A 23,803-nucleotide genomic window follows, 5' to 3' on the forward strand; every position below is an offset into this window, starting at 1 on the left:
CAGATCCTTACCAGATATTGAATCTGTCAGAACCTTGATCTTGGACTTCCCAGCCTCCACACGTGCGAGAAATAAATTTCTGTTGGCTATAAGCCACCCAGTCTATGTATTCCACTATTGCAGCCCAAATGAACTAAGACATCCATAATATCATTTTTGTTTAAAGTTGGGAGTGAAGGCTTTTCAGCTCTCTATATCTCCAAGTGATACCCAAAAGTTGTCATCTTCCCTCCCCTCCTTTTTTTTTCCACTTACAATTAATTTATCTCTTAAAGAATCTGGATAGTTTGGTAGATTTTCCCACAGTCTGCTTTTTTTTTTTTTTTTGAGTAGCATTAAATAATATGGCACCTTACTTTCTGAGATTTCCTGGTTTGGTTCCTAAACTCTCTTTTCTGAGTTTTCTCATTTCCCCCTCCCTCTTGTCTCTATTCTACTGTATTTTGATGCCATTCCCCATAGTTCTTCCTTGCTGTGGAGTTCTGTTAGGAAGGCAGCTTGGAAGGTCCTTGTTTAGAAGTCATATGCATTAAACTAGTCCAGCTCCGTCAGCCCTCACCATGGGACACTATTGGAGTGGGGAAAACCCCTTCTATTCAGTTGCAGTTCTTAAAACTTTTCAGTGGCACTTTTCAGCGACTACCCAGTGGCTACTTTGGGATTCTTTTGTTCTCAGATCTTCAGTGGCACTGTTGATTCTCTCTGTTTCTTTTCACAAAGTGATGATACCTAGCAGGTCTTGTGGCTGTTAGTGATTTGAAACCACTCACGTTTACTTTGAGGCTGTGCAGAGCATCTTGTCACCTATCTTTGGTAAATGTTGTCCATGAGCTCTTAGTTTTGCAGTGTAGTGCCTTTTTATGTTTTTATATGGAGATTCAGAGGATTCAAAATTATGTTTCCATGGTTGCCACCATTTTTGCAGAATTCCTGACTCAGTTGTTTTGATTAGTTGTTTATTTGAATGTAGTATGTTACAATATTTGAGAATAATAATAATAAAATGATTTGAGTTTTTATTAAACACGGTCACATTTGGGTATATGCAAGGTGGTTGTCAGGTGAACAAACTGGTAATGCATGCATTTAAAAATTATAATAATGATAACTGCTCTTTTTTGATTATTTTCTGTGTGCATTGTCTGAATTAACCTTAGGACATACATAGTATTTGTTTTTACCATTTTACAGATAAGGGGACTGAGGCTTGAAGAGGTTAAGCATGATTTGCACAAGGTAACACAACTAGTAATTGGGGAGCTGGAATTCTAACAAAGCAAGTCTGAGTGCAAAGGCCATGCCTGGACCACTGTAATACACTTGCAGTTGTTCAGCAAGGCCTATTTTTATTCCTTTCTCTTCTTTCCATTTCCTTACCCCCTGCCTTAATCTTCTGTAAAAGCTTCTAAAAATACTCCCCTGATCCTTGCACAGCTTCCTCCTTGCCTGCTGACATCAATCTGATCCCTTGCTTAATTGTAAGAATCCAAAATAAAAAACGTTAAAACATCTATTATAAGTTCTAATTGGTCATAAAGATATATGAATGAATGGATAATGTTACAGTCCACATTTTATTCCCCAGAAGAAATTTCAACTATTCCACCATTATTGGTTCGTGCTTATTCTTTCCCGCTTCCAATGACTGCCCATTACAAATCCTGTGTACTAGCCACATCCATCTGGTCACTTTCTGTAGTGCTGCCATTTAGTTTCATCCACTCACACTGCTGCCATCTCTTCATGGATGTCCTTTTTCCATTGCCATCCTTTAAAGCCAGATGCTTAGGTGGCCAGTTCTATGAAGCGTTCCCTAGTTTCCGCCAATGCAGAGGCAGAATTTGTGGTTCCTTAATGGTCCTCGCACAGTCATTGGAAAGGATCTTTATCATAACATTCATTCCTCAGAGCATGTTTAGGTGAGTTTTTGTGAACCTGTCTGATCTCCTAGACTCCGAGTTGACCAAGGAGTGGGATATACTTTACTCATCTTCGTAACTCCAGAGTCTCGACAGTGCCTGGAACACAGCAGTTACTAAAATCAGTTTTATTAGATGAACCCAGTTAGTATCCGTGAGCTTATATTGCTAGTTATAAGTCTAACTTCTTGATTAGAAAACAAATACTTAACAATTGCATACTCACTTTGCCTTTCTGTTATTACTTATCTAATAACATATGTTCAAACCTGTACTTAAATCAGCATGGCTAGACAGGCAGACAGCAGTTGTTTATACTTATATTTGCCACAAAATTTTTTTCTTTGCTTGGCAGTTTTCTGAGAATTATCTGAGTGTGAATAGTATTTCTTCATGTGGCTCATCATGCCCAGAAAATTAAATATTTTTAATTAACATTTATAATCAGCTTTTCCTGTTCTTGGGTCTAGTGGTTTATATTCATTTAAACAAATTGAATTTTAAAGATAAATTAAACACTGCCTTTGTAAAGCCTTATTCAGATTGATTTTTTTCTCCAACCTCACATGCTTTATCAACCTATATTTCCATCATTCATTTATTCATTCACTCATTTAATAAATCACAGATATATTCAAAGCTAATACCTGTCATCTCTAGATAGGTCTAGAGATTTGTCAGGGGTAATGGACCTTTCTGGAAAACACTCTGCTTTGATTTTTTAAATTACAATGAGACAGAAATTTCAGGACATCAAGAGACATAGACTAGACAAAATGGTTTTACTATTCATTTATTTTCTGATCAAATTCAATCTTAAACAATATTCAGAAGTTAGTTGAACTATTTCTGGTCCTCTGCCTAAAGGTGAAATTATTCACTTGTCCTAGTGGGTCTAGGTTCCAAGTTATCATTATTCTTTTAAATAACTCTTGCAAAGGGGTGATTTCTGGCTCCTTCATCTCAGGGGAGAACTTATGGGTCTTTGGATGACATTCAAGCATAATTTTCTTACCTCAGTTTTGACGCTTCAGAGAAAATGTATCTCTATTTTTAAATAGAAATATGGAGCAAAAAATTTCTAGGTAACTAGAGGGTATTTGGTGTTCTCCTTCCTTATTGCAGTATGCAGTCTCTAGTTTTAGAAAATGGCACAAAGACCTTAAGGCAGCCTGTTTAGGACAGCAGTTACAATATATACAGTCTGCTAATGCCTCCAGCTTCCCACAAGAAGGGAGACTTGTTTCGAGTGGGTGTTGGTGGTGTGTTTTTCAGGCTTCATGGAAGAGATTTTTCTCAAGGATCTGCCATAGACAGGGATACAAATCCAAGTAATGCCTGGTTCTTTATCCCAGGTAGGATATACTGTAACTAGGAAAACATTTTGCCAGTGATTATAAAACAGTGTGGCAAATTCTTTTGAGTTAGTAATTTACTAGAATAGATAGTATTATTTTATCTTAAAATAATTTTCAAGGCTAAGGTTTCACCAAAGACAACTTGTAGATAAAGTGCTCTCCTAGAGTAATAGCCGATGAGCTATAATTTGGTCATATTTTTAAATAAGCTTTGCTTTCTAAGTTCTGTGGGAGATCTGAATTAGATTCTGATAACAAGCTAGGAAAAACCAGTAGAGACATCATTCAAGAATTTCAAAAATCTAGCTCTTGGGGACAATTTGCTGTGAGCAAAAAGCCATAAGTAACCCCCAATAGCATTGTTATATTACAGTGATTATAGTTCAGAGCTTGGGGCTTTGCAGTCAGACACACGGGGATTCAACTTCTGGATCCTTATTATGTGACTTTGGACAAGTTACTTAGCTATTCTAAGTATCGTTTCTTCACTGTGCGATGCTTCAGAAATTATTTTGAGGATTAAAGAGATTATGGTTTTAACAGTTCATGGTATAGTGCCTGGTACATAGTAAGCCCTCAAAATATATTTACTATAATATTTGTAGTTACTGCAATAATTCCCCAGAATTATTTAAATATTTGTTTAATTATCTAATTATTAAATATTGAATATTTTAAAATATTTCATATAATTTACAGTATATATATATTCAAGTAAGTGTCAAAATTAAAAAGTGAGATAAAGGTGTCAATGAAGGAATCATGGCAAGACACCCAGACCTCTGAAAGAATGGTCATCAATCTAGTCCTCAGCTATGGGCAGTGGGCGGGAGGGCAGGTAATTTGTTGAGATGCATCTTTTTAAATGGACTCAAAAGGATCAGGAGATGCTCCTACTTTTGGCTCATTTGTAGTGGAGACAATGCCATTTTTATAGTACAATTCACTACTCTGAGCACTTTCTTCTTATTTTATATCCTAGATGCCAATTTGGTCACTAGAAGTTTTCATGAGGAGCACTGAAGCAAATCAAAGAGAATTGCACTGTTTGGGGAATTTTTTTATCCAAGTTGCTTAAAAACCCATTAAAGTCTCCTGACCAAAAAGAGTATACCTTTCCAATAACTAGTGCACTTCAGAGTCTTTCTCCTTTGGTCATGCTGAATAAAAACATCTTTCCGATATTTTGTTCTTTTTCAGTATGTTTTCAGTACTCTATGAAGCCCACCATATTAGTTATCTATAGCTGCTGTAACAAATTACCACAAAGTTAGTGGCTTAAAACAACGTACGTTTTACAGTTCTGGAGGTCAGAAGTCTGGAAAGGGTCCATCAGGCTAAAATTTAAGTGTCAGCAGGGCTGTGTTTCTTCAGGAGGCTCTAGTGGACAATGTGTTTCCTTGCTTCTTCCAGCTTCTAGAACCCTGCCTGTATTGCTTAGTTCCTGGGTCCGTTCCATCTTCAAAGCCATCAGATTAATATTTCAAATCTATGTCTCTGGTTCTCCTGCCACTCTCTTTCACTTATAATGACTCAGGGTCCACCTGGGTAATACTTAACTCCCCATCTCAAGATCCTTAACTTAATCACATGTGCAAGATCTCTTTTGCCAAATAAAGTGACATACTCACAGGTTCTGAGGATTGGGGGCTGCACAGTTTACAGGGCATTATTCTGCCTACCGCAGCCATCTAGATAGTCTTTCTGTGGGTGTTGTAACACTGTTGATCAGATACTTACATTTTTCACATTTAACAATGGTGCAGTTATATTTCCAGACTGCTCTTTAAGCACTGATTTACGAGAAATCTGGTCCTTTAGGCAGGTTTCTGTAATAGCTCATTTTATTCCTTATGTGTTAAATTTACTGGTTCAATTCTTACAGGCTAATGTTAATTGACGTTCAAGTACTTCTTAGTTACCTACTAGAAGTCTCAAGGATGTAGGTCATATATTTAGAAATTTCTACCTGTAGGGGTGAGGACTTCTTTTCCAAAGTTTATCTTTTAAAGTTGCAAGTTTCATCCCTCCAAAAACTAAAAATAGAACTACCATATGATCCAGCAATTGCACTGCTGGGTATATATCCAGAAAAAAAACCCATCACTAATTTGAAAAGATACAAACACCCAGGTGTTCATAGAAGCACTATTTACAATAGCCAAGATGTGGAAACAACCCAGTGTCCATCAATAGATGAATGGGTAATGAAGTTGTATATATATAAAGTGGAGTATTACTCAGCTATAAAAAAGAATGAAATTCTCACAGATATAGAAAACAAACTAGTGGTTATTATTGAGGAGAAGAAAGAGGCGAGGGGAAATACAGGGGTAGGGGATTAAGAGGTACAAACAACTATGTACAAAATAGACAAGCAACGAGGATATATTGTATGGCACAAGGGATTATAGCCATTATCTTGTAGTAACTTTCAATGGAGTATAAATCTGTAAAAATACTGAATCACTATGCTTTATACCTGAAACTAATGTAATATTGTAAATCAACTATACTTCAAAAAAGAAAAATGAAGTTAAAAGTTTCAGTTACTTGGGAAATTTATTTCCCTGGAATTGCTGTTTTTCTAAGGATGCTAATTCAGTTAAATATTAATGTATCATAATAGTAGTTTTTAAAATTTTAATAATTACTTTAATCTGACTTTTTTAGATGTGCTTATGCTTTTCACTGTCAGTTTAGGTAAATTATACAATGAATTTTCCTTTTTGAGGGCCTTCCATATATTGATGCTATCTATATGTCTGCATTGATTTGATGAGATGTAATAGGTACTGTTATTATAGGATTTACTGTATTAAACAGCAAAATATAAGGACAGAATAAGAAACTTTTACCTGGGAGTGACTTCTAGATGGAATACAGGCAATATTTTATTGTGCTGTCTATTCATTTTATAAGTTCTGAACTAATGACTAAATTGCAGTAGCAGGAAAGCATGATCATGACAAGGTGAAGATAACTGGGAGAAAGGACTGAGAAGAAAGAAGGGTATTTTTGTGCTTTGGACCAGCCCTCCAAATAAATAAAAATTACCTACATGAAATCTCAGGCAAATAGCTTTACATCATATTAAATAATTTAACTAATTGACAATGCAGCTAGCAAAATGATAGCATTAATTTTAAATTGTATTTTGAGTGTCATCGTTGTAAGTGCTTCCTTTTTCATTGTGTTATGTACCTGGGGGCTATTCTGTCCAATTAAATACTCTTAAAATGTGTAATCTTAGGCCAAGGCCTGCCTCCAAGTCTATCAAAAAAGCAAATGTTATAGGAATTCCTTTCATAGAAGGCAAAGTTTCAAAGGTATATGTCTTGATGCTGTCTTCTAATATATATGTATTGCTTTTAGAAGTTGTACTAAGTCTTCTGAACCATTAAGCTAATGCACTTGGTATCTTACGGATACCAAGTATGAAAAATTATAACTTGGGGACCTATTTATAGTACCCATTTTTTAAAATAAATGTGATACATTTGATTATTTTTTTTGCAATCTACTTTTTAAAATGTTGACAGTTTTATTTTAAAAAATTTTTTATATAGCAGGTTCTTATTATCTATTTTATACATATTAGTGTATATATGTCAATCCCAATCTTCCAAATCATCCCACCACCACCCCCCGCCCACTTACCCCCCCTTGCTGTCCATACGTTTGTTCTCTACATCTGTGTCTCTATTTCTGCCCTGCAAACCAGTTCATCTGTACCATTTTTCTAGGTTCCACACATATGCGCTAATATACGATATTTGTTTTTCTCTTTCTGACTTACTTCACTCTGTATGACAGTCTCTAGATCCATCCATGTCTCTACAAATGACATAATTTCATTCCCTTTCATGGCTGAGTAATATCCCATTGTATATATGTACCACATCTTCTTTATCCATTCATCTGTTGATGGGCATTTAGGTTGCTTCCATGACCTGGCTATTGTAAATAATGCTGCAATGAACATTGAGGTGCATGTGTCTTTTTGAATTATGGTTTTCTCTGGATATATGCCAGTAGTGGGATTGCTGGGTCATATGGTAATTCTATTTTTAGTTTTTTAAGGAACCTCCATACTGTTCTCCACAGTGGCTGTATCAATTTACATTCCCACCAACAGTGCAAGAGGGTTCCCTTTTCTCCACACCCTCTCCAGCATTTCTTGTTTGTAGATTTTCTGATGATGCCCATTCTAACTGGTGTGAGGTGATACCGCATTGTAGTTTTGATTTGCATTTCTCTAATAATTAGTGATGTTGGGCAGATTTCATGTGCTTCTTGGCCATCTGTATGTCTTCTTTGGAGAAATGTCTATTTAGGTCTTCTGCCCATTTTTGGACTGGGTTGTTTGTTTTTTTAATATTGAGCTGCATGAGCTGTTTATAAATTTTGGAGATTAATCCTTTGTCTGCTGATTCGTTTGCAAATATTTTCTCCCATTCTGAGGGTTGTCTTTTCATCTTGCTTATGGTTTCCTTTGTTGTACAAAAGCTTTTAAGTTTCATTAGGTCCCATTTTTTTATTTTTGCTTTTATTTCCATTACTCTAGGAGGTGGGTCAAAAAAGATCTTTCTGTGATTTATGTTATGTTTTCCTCTGAGACTTTTATAGTGTCCCGTCGTACATTTAAGTCCTTAATCCATTTGGAGTTTATTTTCGTGTATGGTGTTAGGAAGTGTTCTAATTTCATTCTTTTACAGGTAGCTGCCTAGTTTTCCAAGCACCACTTATTGAAGATACTGTCTTTTCTCCATTGTATATCCTTGCCTCCTTTGTCATAGATTAGTTGACCATAGGTGCTTGGGTTTATCTCTGGGCTTTCTATCCTGTTCCATTGATCTACATTTCTGGTTTTGTGCCAGTACCATACTGTCTTGATTACTGTAGCTTTGTAGTATAGTCTGAAGTCAGGGAGCCTGATTCCTCCAGCTCTGTTTTTCTTTCTCAAGATTGCTTTGGCTATTTGGGGTCTTTTGTGTTTCCATACAAATTGTGAAATTTTTTGTTCTAGTTCTGTGAAAAATGCCAGCAGTAGTTTGATAGAGATTGCATTGAATCTGTAGTCATTCCTTTGGGTAATATAGTCGTTTTCACAATGTTGATTCTTCCAATCCAAGAACATGGTATATCTCTCCATCTGTTTGTATCATGTTTAATTTCTTTCATCAGTGTCTTATAGTTTTCTGCATACAGGTCTTTTTTCTCCTTAGGCTTATTCATAGGTATTTTATTCTTTTTATTGCAATGGTAAATGGGAGTGTTTCCTTAATTTCTCTTTCAGATTTTTTGTTGTTAGTGTACAGGAATGCAAGAGATTTCTGTGCATTAATTTTGTATCCTGCAACTTCACCAAATTCATTAATTAACTCTAGTAGTTTTCTGGTGGCATCTTTAGGGTTACCTATGTATAGTTATCATGTCATCTACAAACAGTGACAGTTTTACTTCTTTCCCAATTTGGATTCCTTTTATTTCTTTTTCTTCTCTGATTGCCATGGCTAGGACTTCCAAAACTATTTTGGACAATACTGGCAAAAGTGGACATCCTTGTCTTGTTCCTGATCTTAGAGGAAATGCTTTCAGTTTTTCACCATTGAGAATGATGTTTGCTGTGGGTTTGTCATATATGGCCTTTATTATGTTGAGGTAGGTTCCCTCTGTTCCCACTTTCTGGAGAGTTTTTATCATACATGGGTGTTGAATTTTGTCAAAAGCTTTTTCTGCATCTATTGAGAATATCACATGGTTTTTATCCTTCAGTTTGTTAATGTGGTGTATCACATTGATTGGTTTGCATATATTGAAGAATCCTTGCATCCCTGGGATAAATCCCACTTGATCATGGTGTATGATCCTTTTAATGTGTTGTAGCATTCTGTTTGCTAGTATCTTGTTGAGGATTTTTGCATCTATATTCATCAGTGATATTGGTCTGTAATTTTCTCTTTATTTTCAAAATTTTATTTATTTATTTATTTTGGCTGCGTTGGGTCTTCGTTGTTGCACATGGGCTTTCTCTAGTTGCAGAGAGCTGGGCACACTTTTCGTGTGGTTTATGGGCTTCTCATTGTGGTGGCTTCACTTGTTGCGGAGCATGGACTCTAGACGCACGAGCTTCAGTAGTTGTGGCTCGTGGGCTCTAGAGCACAGGCTCAGTAGTTGTGACATGTGGGCTTAGTGCTCCATGGCATGTGGGATCTTCCCAGACCAGGGCTCGAACCTGTGTCTCCCGCATTAGCAGGTAGATTCTCAACCACTGTGCCACCAGGGAAGCCCTGTAATTTTCTTCTTTTGGAGTATTTCTCTCTGGTTTTGGTATCAGGGTGATGGTAGCCTCCTAGAATGAGTTTGGCAGTGTTCCCTCCTCTGCAATTTTTTGGAAGTTTGAGAAGGATGGGTGTTAGCTCTTCTCTAAATGTTTGATAGAGTTCACCTGTGAAGCCATCTGGTTCTGGACTTTTGTTTGTTGGAAGATTTTTAATCACAGTTTCAATTTCATTACTTGTGATCAGTCTGTTCATATTTTCTATTTCTTTCTGGTTCAGTCTTGGAAGGTTATACCTTTCTAAGAATTTGTCCATTTCTTCCAGGTTGTCCATTTTATTGGCATAGAGATGTTTTTAGTAGTCTCTTACGATGCTTTGTATTCCTGCAGTGTCCATTGTAACTTCTCCTTTTTCATTTCTAATTTTATTGGCTTGAGTCCTCTGCCTCTTTTTCTTGATGAGTCTGGCTAAAGATTTATCAGTTTTTTTCATCTTCTCAAAGAACCAGCTTTTAGTTTTATTGATCTTTGCTATTGTTTTCTTTGTTTCTATTTCATTTATTTCTGCTCTGATCTTTATGATTTCTTTCCTCCCAACTTTGGGTTTTGTTTGTTCTTCTTTCTCTAGCTTCTTTAAGTGTAAGCTTAGATTGTTTATTTGAGGTTTTCCTGTTTCTTGAGGTAGGCTTGTATTGCTATAAACTACCCTCTTAGAACTGCTTTTGCTGCATCCCATAGGTTTTGGATTGTTGTGTTTTCATTGTAATTTGTCTCTAGGTATTTTTTTACTTTGATTTCTTCAGTGATCTCTTGGTTATTTAGTAACGTATTGTTTAACCTCCATGTGTTTGTTTTTTTACGTTTTTTTCCCCTGTAATTGATGTCTAATCTCATAACCTTGTGGTCAGAAAAGATGCTTGATGTGATTTCAATTCTCTTAAATGTACTGAGGCTTTATTTGTGACCCAATATGTGATCTATCCTGGAGAATGTTCTGTGTGCACTTGATAAGAAAGTGTAATCTGCTGTTTTTGGATGGAACGTCCTATAAATATCAATTAAATCTATCTGGTCTACTGTGTCATTTAAAGCTTCTGTTTCCTTCTTAATTTTCTGTTTGGATGATCTGTCCATTGGTGTAAGTGAGGTGTTAAAGTCCTCCACTATTTTTGTGTTACTGTCGATTTCCTCTTTTATAGCTGTTAGCAGTTGCCTTATGTATTGAGGCGCTCCTATGTTGGGTGCATATATATTTATAATTGTAATATCTTCTTCTTGGATTGATCCCTTGATCATTATGTAGTGTCCTTCCTTGTCTCTTGTAACATTCTTTATTTTAAAGTCTATTTTACCTGATATGAGTATTGCTATTCCAGCTTTCTTTTTTTTTTTTTTTTTTTGCGGTACGCGGGCCTCTCACTGCTGTGGCCTCTCTCTTGGTGGAGCACAGACTCCGGACGTGCAGGACCAGCGGCCATGGCTCACAGGCCCAGTCGCCCCACGTCACGTGGGATCTTCCCGGACCAGGGCATGAACCCGTGTCCCCTGCATCAGCAGGCAGACTCTCAACCACTGCACCACCAGGGAAGCCCCCCCCAGCTTTCTTCTGATTTACATTTGCATGGAGTATCTTTTTCCATCCCCTCACTTTCAGTCTGTATGTGTCCCTAGGTCTGAAGTGATCTCTTGTAGATAGCATATATATGGGTCTTGTTTTTTTATCCCTTCAGTGAGCCTGTGTCTTTTGGTTGGAGCATTTAATCCATTCACGTTTAAGGTAATTATCGATATGTATGTTCCTATTACCATTTTCTGAATTGTTATGGGTTTGTTTTTTAGGTCCTTTTCTTCTCTTGTGTTTCCCATTTAGAGAAGTTCCTTTAGCATTTGTTGTAGAGCTGGTTTGGTGGTGCTGAATTCTCTTTGCTTTAGCTTGTTTGTAAAGCTTTTGATTTCTCTGTCCAATCTGAATGAAATCCTTGCTGGGTAGAGTAATCTTGGTTGTAGGTCCTTCCCTTTCATCACTTTAAATATATCATGCCATTCCCTTCTGGCTTGCAGAGTTTCTGCTAGGAAATCAGCTGTTAACCTTATGGGAGTTCCCTTGTATGTTATTTGTCATTTTTCTCTTGTTGCTTTTAATAATTTTCCTTTGTCTTTAATTTTTGTCAATTTGATTACTATGCGTCTTGGCATGTTTCTCCTTGGGTTTATCCTTCCTGGGGCTCTCTGTGCTTCCTGCACTTGGGTGGCTATTTCCTTTCTCATATTAGGGAAGTTTTTGACTATAGTCTATTCAAATATTTTCTTGGGTCCTTCCTCTGTCTCTTCTCTTTCTGGGGCGCCTATATTGTGCATATTGCTGTGTTTAATGTTGTCCCAGAAGTCTCTCAGGCTGTCTTTATTTCTTTTTATTCTTTTTTCTTTATTCTGTTCTGTGGCCATGAATTCCATCATTCTGTCTTCCAGGTAACTTATCCGTTCTTCTGCCTCAGTTATTCTGCTCTTGATTCCTTCTACTCTGTTTTTCATTTTAGTTATTGTATTGTTCACCTCTGTTTTTTTGTTCTTTAATTCTTCTAGGTGTTGGTTCTTTAATTCTTCTAGGTTTTTGTTAAAATTTTTGCATTTTCTTGATCTTTGCCTCCATTCTTTTTTTGAGATCCTGGATCATCTTCACCATCATTATTGTGAATTCTTTTTCTGGAAGGTTGCCTATCTCCACTTCATTTAGTTGTTTTTCTGGGGTTTTATCTTGTTCTTTCATCTGGTACATAGTTCTCTGCCTTTTCATTTTGTCTGTCTTTCTGTGAATGTGGTTTGCATTCAACAGACTGCAGAATTGTAGTTCTTCTTGCTTCTGCCCTCTATAGTATCGATTCTTTCTTCACTAGAATAACACGTTTTCAGTGACTTTGGACTTCTCTGAGATAACATGAGGTCTAGGCTGCAGAGATAACTTGATGGTATGAAGTAGCTAATGTAATATAATTATATGTCTTGATTGCTTCCTATATACTGTGTTTCCCACTTAATCATCATAATAATCTTGTAAGGAATGAGCTGGAAACCCCACTTTCCAGATAAGAAAATTGATGTTTAGACAGATGTTCAAATACTTACTTTAGTTTTTAAAAAAATTAATATAAACAAGTAGATCTCTTCTCAGCCACATGACTATCTGCTCTCAAGTTTCTTTCCAGATTATCTACTCTCTCCAATTATTACACAGTGCTTTACTCTAAATATTCTATATTGTATCCCATGTTCAAGGTATCAATATTTTGTGTTCTTGTAACCCATGCATATTGGTTTCCTTAGGGTTGCTGTAAGAAAGTGCCATATACTGGATGACTTAAGAGAATGGAAATTTATTATCTTACAATTCTGGAGAAGTTCAAAATCTAGGTATCTGCGGGGCCATGCTCCGCTAAGACACTTAGTAGACTCCTTCCTTGTCTGGTTTTGGTGGCTGTTGGTGGCTGTCAGTCTGCTGCTTGGCTTGCAACTGCAGCCTGTGTCATCACATGGCATTTTCCCAGTGTGTCTGTGTTTTCACATGGTATTCTCCTTACTGTGTCTCTCCTCCTCGTATAAGGACAGCAGTCATATCAGAATAAGGCCCTACCCTACTCTAGTATGACCTCATCTGAACTAATTATGTGGGTTACAGCTCTAGTTTCAAATAAGGTAATATTCTGAAGACCTGGGGGTTAGAATTTCAACATACCTTTGTTGGGGGACACAATTCAACCCATAACACCATGTGTACTATATTTGGAAAAACAGAATTATTTTTATGAATTGTGGTTTTTTTGTTTTGTTTTTTTGCGGTATGCGGGCCTCTCACTGTTGTGGTCTCTCCCGTTGCGGAGCACAGGCTCCGGATGCGCGGGCTCAGCGGCCATGGCTCACGGGCCCAGCCACTCCACAGCATGTGGGATCTTCCCAGACTGGGGCACAAACCTGTGTCCCCTGCATCGGCAGGCAGACTCTCAACCACTGCGCCACCAGGGAAGCCCTATGAATTGTGTTTTTTTGGCATTATGTTCTCAACTTTGTATCAAAGAACTAATGATTGTATGAAAACAATTATTGTACTTTTTATAAATGAGCTGTTTTGTAAGTTTGTCCCAAGAACAACTAGTTTTTCAAGATGCTCTAAGAAAAGTGGAGTGCATGATCAAATAATGGTGAGATTAACTGAATGTTAGTCTACATTTTATGTACCCTTCTTGGAGACCTAGTACTCCTTAAGATATTAAAGTCATTCAGAAGTCCTGTGTGAAATATATTGAACCTAACCTTAAGTTCCCCAAATGTCTTAGATGTCGGAAACTCTTAATTATGTTAACACAGTACTTTGTACAACTGTTTTGGAAAATGACAAATCAGGGAATCACAACATATATACTATTGTCCCTTTTCATTAGGAATATGGAAAGGTTAATTTACGTTCTTATGCTTCAGTTTTCTCAACTGTAAAATAAGAATAATAATTACAGTTATAGCAGAAAAATGATTGAGACTATTAAGTAAGGTAAAACAGGCAAAGAGTATGACCCAGTATTGGACCATAAAAAGTATTCAATGCATGTTTATCATTAATGTGATTTAGTCTTATATTTAGTCAATATTTGTCACTAGGCATTAACCCAGAGTGATGTTGAGATCCATCAAACAAGAGGACCATACTTATTAGCTTGAACACAATTTCTATATAATTCACAGAATAAAGAGAACATACTTTTTATTCTCAGAGTATTTAAGTATTTTAGCTTTTTACAGCAATATCTCAAGAAAAAATATTATATTAGAATCTATGTAATATGTATAATAATGGAGGAAATCATGCAGTATATTTTAGGGAGAGTTTTTTGGAGGATGAGTAAAATTAAGAAGGTTCTTCATTCAGAATACTAGTCACTGTACTGTTAAAAAGTTAAGTGAAAGGCTTCCCTGGTGGCGCAGTGGTTGAGAGCCTGCCTGCCGATGCAGGGGACATGGGTTCGTGCCCCGGTCTGGGAGGATCCCACATGCCATGGAGTGGTTGGGCCCGTGAGCCGTGGCCACTGAGCCTGAGCGTCTGGAGCCTGTGCTCCGCAGCGGGAGAGGCCACAACAGAGAGAGGCCCGCATACCAGAAAAAAAAAAAAAAAAAAAAAGTTAAGCCCCTGGAGCAATTGAAAAATATAAGGCTGAGAGAACTTGTAATAAAAGCCTCAGAATGCTGTGCTTTGGATTTTTGTGTGTTTCCTCCTTTTGTCCTTTATGTCAGGTATTTAGTTGCCAATTTCTTTTTTTCTGTTTCCTAGGTGCTCTATTCTATCGCTTATTTCAACCCTTGCTCTTTTAAAATACACTATAAACTGGAAAGCTGATAATGCGAGTCATTCAATTCTTTCCAAAATAATAAAGATGGCTGAAAGCTTTTTTTTTCTTCTGCAGATTTTTGAGTATATTTTTCTACATGGTTGAAATTGCTAGCTTCATAATCTCTACCAAGTTGGTAAAATGTTACTGAGTTATGTCCCTTAAAATGATTATTTTTGTGTAAGCTAAAGATAAGCACCCAGCTACCACTTCACTATTATTTCTTAGTTTCTGAATGTCCCTCTTACCCCATCAGTTCCTTATAATCTCTCCGCTTGCTACCACCATGCTTCTTACAGCTAGACCACTTGAGTCACCAGCTTGTCCTCCTGCCCCTTAGAGGATATGGACTGCTCTGCCAGCACAACTTGATATTGTATGACAGTTCTTTCTTGGAAGAGTTGCAGATTTTGCTTGGGGTCTCCCTTGGATATTTAAAAATGTCACTTTCTTCTTTGTCAGTCATTTCACTCAGAAGAATCATAATTCTAAAAGGATGGTTAGAAATTTTCCATTCAGGTCTTTCTAAATTCAAAAATCTTCACACTCATTTCTTAACCATTAAATATATTAAATTTTGTCTGGCTGTTTGTGGATATGTCATTTGAGGGAATTATTATTTATTTATTTATTTGTTAATAAAGAATTCTAGTTAAATGAAGGCCATACACCAGGTATATATTATCAATTTTCAAAGGGCTCATAGAATAAGAATGTATGGTAGTAAAAAGAGTTTGCTACAGATATTTCTTTTTTGTTTAATAAATGTTTAGTCATCATTTGGTGAGTCAAGGTCATAATTTTAACAACACTTTACTATTATATTTAGAAATATGGATTAGTATTTAATAATCTGCCAAGTAAAATCATTTGTCCTTGCTAGTACTTTACATACACTGTTTCATTTAATCTTTCATTGGCCATAGGAATTTGGCTTTATTATCTCATATATTGCATATAATGAAGCCAAGGTTCAAGGGTTTAACTTGTTCTTCCCAGTAGATAGATGACAGGGCTGGGATTTCATTTCACAGTCACCTGAAGCCTCAGAGTAAATGTTTCCTACTCTACCATACTGCTTCTAATGACACAGGGTAAAGAAAAATCAGAGAAGAGGTGAGACCAGATTAACTCTTGAAGTATGAGAATTTGGTAGGCAGTGTGAGAAAGTAGGTAACAGACTAGAAAGCTTAAAATTGTTAGAGTAGGTGGTAAATAATTATTGAAGGATTTGATCCACGGTGATGGAATGTCATGGTGAAAATAGTGAATTAAAAAAAAATTGATGTGATGTCTATGTCAGGGTAACTAGAAAGAGGTAGTGTTTGAACATTAAAATGAATTAGGAGTTTATTGTAGTAGTTGAGACGAGAATGATGAAAACCTTGCCTAAGTTAATAAAAGAGGAGATTTTGGAAGGCAGTGTCTTTAGAACTTATTTGGGGATGAAAGAGATGAAAGAGAAAATGAAGATGCTGAAATTTGTATTTTAAGTAATTGAAAGGATTTTGATAACATTGATTGAAGTAAGGAAACAATGTAAAGCAGTACTTTGCTGAGGAAGAAAAAGTAATGTATTTAGAGAATTGTGGGTTGATGGTTGGACAATACAGTGGAATCTCTAGTGGATTATTAGATGGAACTGAACTCAAGTGTTGGCTGAGGATTAAGAAGACAAATTTGATAGTCTTCTATATGCATTTAACATCCAAGATTTGTGTTCTCATATTTATTTAGTTGTTATGCTTAATTCAAACATTTAAATACCCAACTTGAGCTCTTAAAATTAACCTGAGAACAGAAACATTTGTAAATACAATATGTAAATTTGAGGATAAAAATAATGTGACAAGAAGCACAGATGGGATGCACTTGAATCACTTGAATTTTTTTCAAAAATTTTACTTCAGCTTTTTTTCTTTTTGGTCAAATCTGTCATTGCCATAGATATTTATTCTCCTAAATCCTTTTCTTACATTTGATATTTTATAGATCATGTTTGAGTTAAGTAAAGAGAAGAGCCATATCTTTCAGTGCATAAAATTATGCTTGGAAGTTAACTATCCAGACTATATTTTGCTCTTGAAAGATATCCAGTATATCCTTTGCATGCTATGCTGACTACCAAATATTTGTCCATTTTCTATCTTAATCTCAGAACTGATATCCACTGTATTTTCACCTCCTCATCCTTGGATGCTATCCCAGTGTGGGGAGAGGAAGAGGGTATACAGAATATAATGAAGAAAGCAGAAATGTCTCAATCTAGATGAGATGTATTATATTTTTCTATTGACTATAACCTTACCAAGAAGTGCAAAATATAAGTTGATCTCAAAGAAAGCAGGGCTGTCAAAATATCATGCCAATCTTCTAGCGTAGCCACCCATTTCTTCTACTCTTGTTTAGTTTCCTCTAAAACTTGTGCGCAGAATGGCTCAGAGCATAAAGATGTGCTTTGGAATGAGAAGAACTGTACTATTGGTTGTTCTCTGGAGGAAACTGGGCAAGCTCTTCAAAATAGTCATAACTAGGTGCAGCGGCCGAGTCAGGAGTGGCTGCAGAGAAAGAGTTTGGTGCGATGTCTCACACCATTTTGCTGGTAACAGCCTACCAAGAGGCCGGAAGGCAGAACTTATGCTGACTATGAATCTGTGAATGAATGCATGGAAGGTGTTTGTAAAATGTATGAAGAACATCTGAAGAGAATGAATCCCAACAGCCCCTCTATCACATATGATATCAGTCAGTTGTTTGATTCTATTGATGACCCGGCAGACCTCAGCTGCCGTGTTTACTGAGCTGATACCCAGACAAACCAGCCTTATGGCAAAGACTGGATTAAAGAGAAGATCCAGGTGCTCCTTTGTCGACAGGCACAACAGGCCAGGAAAGAGTTGAGTTTGGAAGCATTAGGGGGACGGGGTGGGCTTGGAACACAGCTGTGTACAGTGTGCTGCAGTGGAAGTTTTGTATTATAGTAATCCTGTTTCCATTTTGGTGCACTCTAGCCAGGATTGAATGTATTAGATGAAATGTGAGGATCTTGTTCAGTCTGAAACCCCCTTTCCCCCCCTGCCCCCTCCTTTTTTTTTTTTACTTAAACATTTTTATGATGATTTAGATGGAAGTTGGTTTCTGTCAGTTAATGTTGGTTCCAATCCTTCAAACTGTTCCTATCTGCTTTATAACATTCACTGTACTAACCCTTCTTCACATTGGGGTGGGGGGTGGTGATGCGGTTTAGTTATGTCCTCAAGAAAAAGTCTTAGTGAAAAACAAATAAATGTTCTTTAGCTAAAAAAAAATACTCATAACTAGAGAGATGATTGGTTAATTCATCCCCAAGTTAACATTGACCACCATTAAGAAACTTCTTGGTTTTTAGCTTGGGTTAAGAGAAGAATGGATAATACTTTTTTTCTTGCTATGTGGGGCTATTTGAGTAGAGTTCCAGAGGACGAAACAAGAAAATTAGAAGAGTGACATGAATTATGACCATGCCCTATTCTACTCTTGCTTGATTTTAACAACCTGGCTAATCAGATCTTTTACCCTTAATAGGAGCACATTTTGCAATTATTTTTTGACCTAAGACCATGCATGAGTGTTTTAAATCCTTTTTCTGCTATTGTTTTGGTTGGAACAAAAGCTGGTAAATATCATTAATTTTAGATCCTAGAATGTAGAAATCCAGACCTAAATTAAGAAGCTCATGAAATTTAAATTTTGAAAAATAAAATTGCAGTTATTTACTTTGAACTGTACTTTCTTTAGGCTTTCAAAGCAGCTTTGTCCTAAACAACCCAAAATATTTTACTTCAAACCTTGCCACATGAAGGTGAACCGTGATTATTATGAAACAAGAGAGGCATTTAGCACCTGAAATCTGACCTAAATTCTTCTTACTTGTTTAAAGTGAGATTGCTTGACAAGCTTCATTACTTTTATGTGACTTCAAACATGAAATTAAACATAAAATGATAGAATCTTGAATGAATGTGAGTTAGGAGATTTCTTGAAATGCAAAATATGAGGATTTTATGAATCAACTTCCCAATTTCTCTCTCTCACTACTGCCCTGCTTGTCTGTCACAGGCCAGCTCTTGAGGTCATTCAGTCTATTTCCTCTTCTGGAGTCTATCTCCTTAGACCTAAGGCAAAACTTAGATCATACTCAAGGGCATGCTGATGATCCAGGAGAAACTCTATACAGGTTTACACAATTAGTACCTCATTAAAGAATGATGTATAGACTATAATATAGAAATGTAAAATGTCCTACGTTTGTCCTCTTGGCAAGGGCAGGCTCATGTAGATACTGCTGGTGTCCTAGGCAACATTTCCTTCATTGGTATTTAAACGTTTTTCTACTTATGACTTTTATATAGAGAGGTAGGAACAAGACATGAAATATAATAACACGCAAGGAATTTAATGTCTGGATTTAAGGACAATTGTATATTAGGAAAAACGTTATTTATGGCCTTCTAGGAAACAATTTCAATATATGACATTTCAGAGATGACCATTTCTTTGCAAAATGCAGATATCTTGTATTGAAATGGAAACTACACATTTTTCAACATCAATAAAATGATTTCTATTTTAGAGATTAATCAATTGAACCTATAAAGATATTGAATCTATGAGATGGGAATGGATCCTCCTTTTTGTAACAACCGAATCCAGTGCAATATGGAGGGCAAGCAGCTCTCTTGAAGGAATACAAAGCAAATTATGAATAAAAAACTCAGTACAAAAGTGAATGTATCTTTCACATGAGAAAATAAATTGCAACAAATTGCACATTTAAAAAAGATGACAAATGTTGAAAACATCCCAAAATCTGAAGTGAGAGAGTGACGTGAACATTGGTGGTTACACTACCAAATGTAAAATAGATAGCTAGTGGGAACCAGCTGCACAGCACAGGGAGATCAGCTTGGTGCTCTGTGACCACCTAGAGGGGTGGGATAGGGAGGGTGGAAGGGAGACGCAAGAGGGAGGAGATATGGGGATGTATGTATATGTATAGCTGATTCACTTTGTTATAAAGCAGAAACTAACACACCATTGTAAAGTAATTATACTCCAATAAAGATGTTAAATAATTGTTAATTGTTTACAAAAGTTACTTTTTAATTACATTTTATGGCTGCATACTCTTAGTGTCTGTTATGGGCTGAATTGTGTTCCCCCAAAATTTGTGTGTTGAGACCCTCACCCCTAGTTATCTCAGAATGAAGATAGGGCCTTCAAGTTAAAATGAGGCCTGTAGGGTGGACCCTAATCCAATCTGATTGGTGTCCTTTGAAGAAGAGGAGATTAGGACACACAAAGGGACACCAGGAATGTGTGCTCACAGAGAAAGGACCATGTGAAGACTCAGTCACAAGGTTGCCATCCGCAAGGCAAGGAGGGAGACCCAAGGAAACACCAAACCTGCTGACACCTTGATTTTGGACTTCCAGCCTCTAGAACCACAAGAAAATAAATTTCTTTTGTTTAATCCACCCAGTCTGTGATATTTACTGTAGCAGCCCTAGCAAACTAATAGAATGCCTCCACCTTCTACCTACTAAAAGGGTTTTGTAATATTTTCTATAGGAAAAATGAGAGAAAATTCCGCTTTTCCTCTTGTATGACTGAAATTGAAATATACTTTTTTATCATTGAGATGCATAAACCATGTGACTTTACACACAGATGTACTCACATTATGATCAGCAAACAGAGTAATTCTGATAAATTCTATTTTGCTCAACTCGAAACCTGCCAAAATACGCTTTTATGCTTACATATGCTCATTGTTGAGTATCTTGACAAGAGATACCTTCCATTTTAACTGCGTTGATAAATTTTCCATTTTCATTTTTACATTAAAATGTTCGATAAGTGAAAGAATTTCTCACAGATTAGCTTCTGGCTCCATTCATTGACAATCTTGTTTCTCCTTCACTGACCACATACTTTTAATAGTGGGTGGCAAAGGACACAATTATATCATGATATAATCTTCAGTCTATGCCTTTGTGTTTCAAAGCTGAGTAAGTTGTGCTGGTGGACAGTAGAAGTGTTCTTAGAAGCCATTTGTACTCTGGAATGGGTAATATAATGGAAGCTACTTAAAATTTCAGCATATCAGACAGCATGCATTCCTAATTCAAATTCCCCTTAGCCAGATTCCTGAGGTGCTCACAAACACTTCAGTGTGACAGAAATCAACATAGGAAAAGACAGCAATTAGAATCAATTGCAGTTAAGATATCTTTTGCAAATTTTATGAAGATCTAAGTGTAAATCCATTGAAGCTTAAGCGTTAGTAGCTTCTGGGTAAGCTGGCTTCTGTGACTCAAGAGTTTTGCTTAAATTCACACAGCAGTTAATGGTGGCACTATTGAGGTCTCTTTCTCTATGTAGTTTTATTTTTCTTTTCTAAAGCATGGATTTATGCATTTTTATTCTTTCTTATATATTTAAATGTCATATGGCAATTTCAGTTAAATAGTAATTAAATACTGATATTCTGTTAAGGATTCTAATGCCAAGAGGAAGTAGAGTCTTGGAATATTTGCATTAATAGATTATTGTTTATATTCATTACTCTGTTGAGCTAAGGGCTGTGCATAAAAGAGAAAATATGCATTTGAGGTTGACAGGCTTAAATTCAGAGATACTAAAATGAAAAAGCAGATAGCAGCATGACTAAAATCTAAGAAGTTAAAAATGTAACTCCCTGAATTAGCCTTTATTTTGTTGTTGTTCTCTGGTTAAATCTTTCTTACTGTATATTCAAGTGCCAGGTGTACTTTACCTTTGTAAATTCAATTTTTGACCTAGAAAATAGATTTTCATTCAAAAATTTAGGATTTTTTTTAAATTTGAGAGCTTGATATAACTAAGGGAATCTTTGTTGGATTACCTTATGCTTCATCGTATATTTCAGTTTGTGGAAATTCATGGTCCTTTGTGTAAAATTATTTTGGGAGAGCTATGCTGCTCCTGGCAGTGTAAAAAACAGATTCATTTATTCAATACCATAATAATGTTGTAGCTTCTGGAGGGAGCAGTGTAGGTATTTTGAGGCTTAGAGAGAATATTAAGGAAATGGCAATAAGAGGGGATGCCTAAATAGAGTAGTAACTAATGCCATTAGTTAAGATTTAGTGTGTACTGTGTCCTGTGTTAAATGTTTTACATGTCTTAACTCATTTATTCCTTAACATAACTGCAACATAAGCAATATTTCCTTCTCATTTGATAGATGAGGAGATCAAGGCTCAGAGAGGTAAAGTAACTTGCACAAACGTGGCTTATACCCACAGGATTCTGACTTGAAAGCCCAAATACCTAACCTTTGGCCTGTACTGCCCCACTTTCTTTGGCAGTGAGTCAGTGACAGCTATAAGAAGATGCACACAAGAGGAACACACTGAAAAAAACAAGGATGAAAACTTCAGGCATTTCAGAGAGTTCTAAAGGATTCTTGCTTCTGATATGGTGATTAGAGGAAAAGTACTGAATGTGTGAATTGTAAAGTCTTGTTTGAAAGCACTTATCACCGTAAGTCTGCAGCATTTATTTATCATACCAAACTGCATCTTAAGAAACTCATGATCAAAACAAAATCATGAAATTTATCCATATTGAACTGAAACAAAGTAGCCGTATAGTGAATTCCCATGAGATTGATTGAGCTTGCAGAATTGAAGGTACTAAAAGAGCTGCTTTTTAAATCTTGTTTTTGAAGTATAGTTGATATACAATATTATTTTAGTTTCAGGTGTACAGCATAGAGATTCTGTATTTTTATATATTATACTCCATATAAAGTCATTACAGAACAATGGCTATAATTCCCTGTGCTGTACAAGGATAAAAATATTCCTTGTTTTTTATCTATTTTATGCATAGTAGTTTCTATCTCCTGATCCCCTACTCCTATTTTGCCCCTTCTTCTTCCGTCTCCCCTCTGGTAAGCACTAGTTTGTTATCTATATCTGTGAGTCTGTTTCTGTTTTGCTATGTACATTCATATGCTTTATTTTTCAGATTCCACATATAAGTGATATCATATAGTATTTGTCTTTCTCTGACTTATTTCACTAAGCATAATATTCTCAAGGTCCATCCACATTGCTGCAAATGGCAGAATTTCATTCTTTTTTACGGCTAATATTCCACTGTATATATATATACCACATCTTTTTTATCCATTTGTCTGATGGGTTGCTTCCATGTCTTGGCTATTGTACTTGGCTATAGTGCTGCTATGGACATTGGGGTACATGTATATTTTTGAATTAGTGTTTTTGTTCTTTCTGGATATATACCCAGCAGTGGAATTGCTGGATCATATGGTAGTTCTATTTTTAATTTTTTGAGGGACCTCCATACTGTTTTCCACAGTGGCTGCACTAATTTACAATCCCACCAACAGTGCACTAGGGTTCTCTTTTCTCTACATATTCACCAACATTTGTTATTTGTGGACTTTTTGGTGAGCCATTTTGACAGGTGTGAGGTGATATCTTATTGTGGTTTTGATTTGCATTTCTCTAATAATTAGCAAGGTGGGCATTTTCTCATGTGCCTGTTAGCCATCTGTTTGTCTTCTTTGGAAAAATGTCTGTTTAGGTCTCTGTCAAATTTTTAATCAGTTTATTTGTTTTTTATTGTTGAGTTGTATGAGCTGTTTATATATTTTGGATAGTAAATATTATACTATTATATATTTGGATAGTAAATAGATCACTTGCAAATATTTTCCATAGGTTGTCCTTTCATTTTGTCAATGGTTTCCTTTGCTGTGCAAAAGCTTTTAAGTTTAATTAGGTCCCATTTGTTTATTTTTACTTTTATTTCTTT

General features: G+C 36.1%; 1 protein-coding gene and 1 pseudogene across 2 annotated transcripts in view; both read left to right on the forward strand.

Moving 5' to 3' along the window:
- KCTD8 (potassium channel tetramerization domain containing 8) overlaps window positions 1-23,803 on the forward strand; it is a 255,935-nt gene that overhangs the window by 32,548 nt on the left and 199,584 nt on the right. The window lies entirely within an intron of this gene.
- On the forward strand, window positions 17,514-17,913 carry LOC114903017 (annotated as a pseudogene).

The sequence above is a fragment of the Monodon monoceros genome, unplaced genomic scaffold, assembly GCF_005190385.1.
Source record: "Monodon monoceros isolate NGI ecotype Baffin Bay Population unplaced genomic scaffold, NGI_Narwhal_1 Super_Scaffold_20, whole genome shotgun sequence".
In the NCBI taxonomy this organism is placed as follows: Eukaryota; Metazoa; Chordata; class Mammalia; order Artiodactyla; family Monodontidae; genus Monodon; species Monodon monoceros.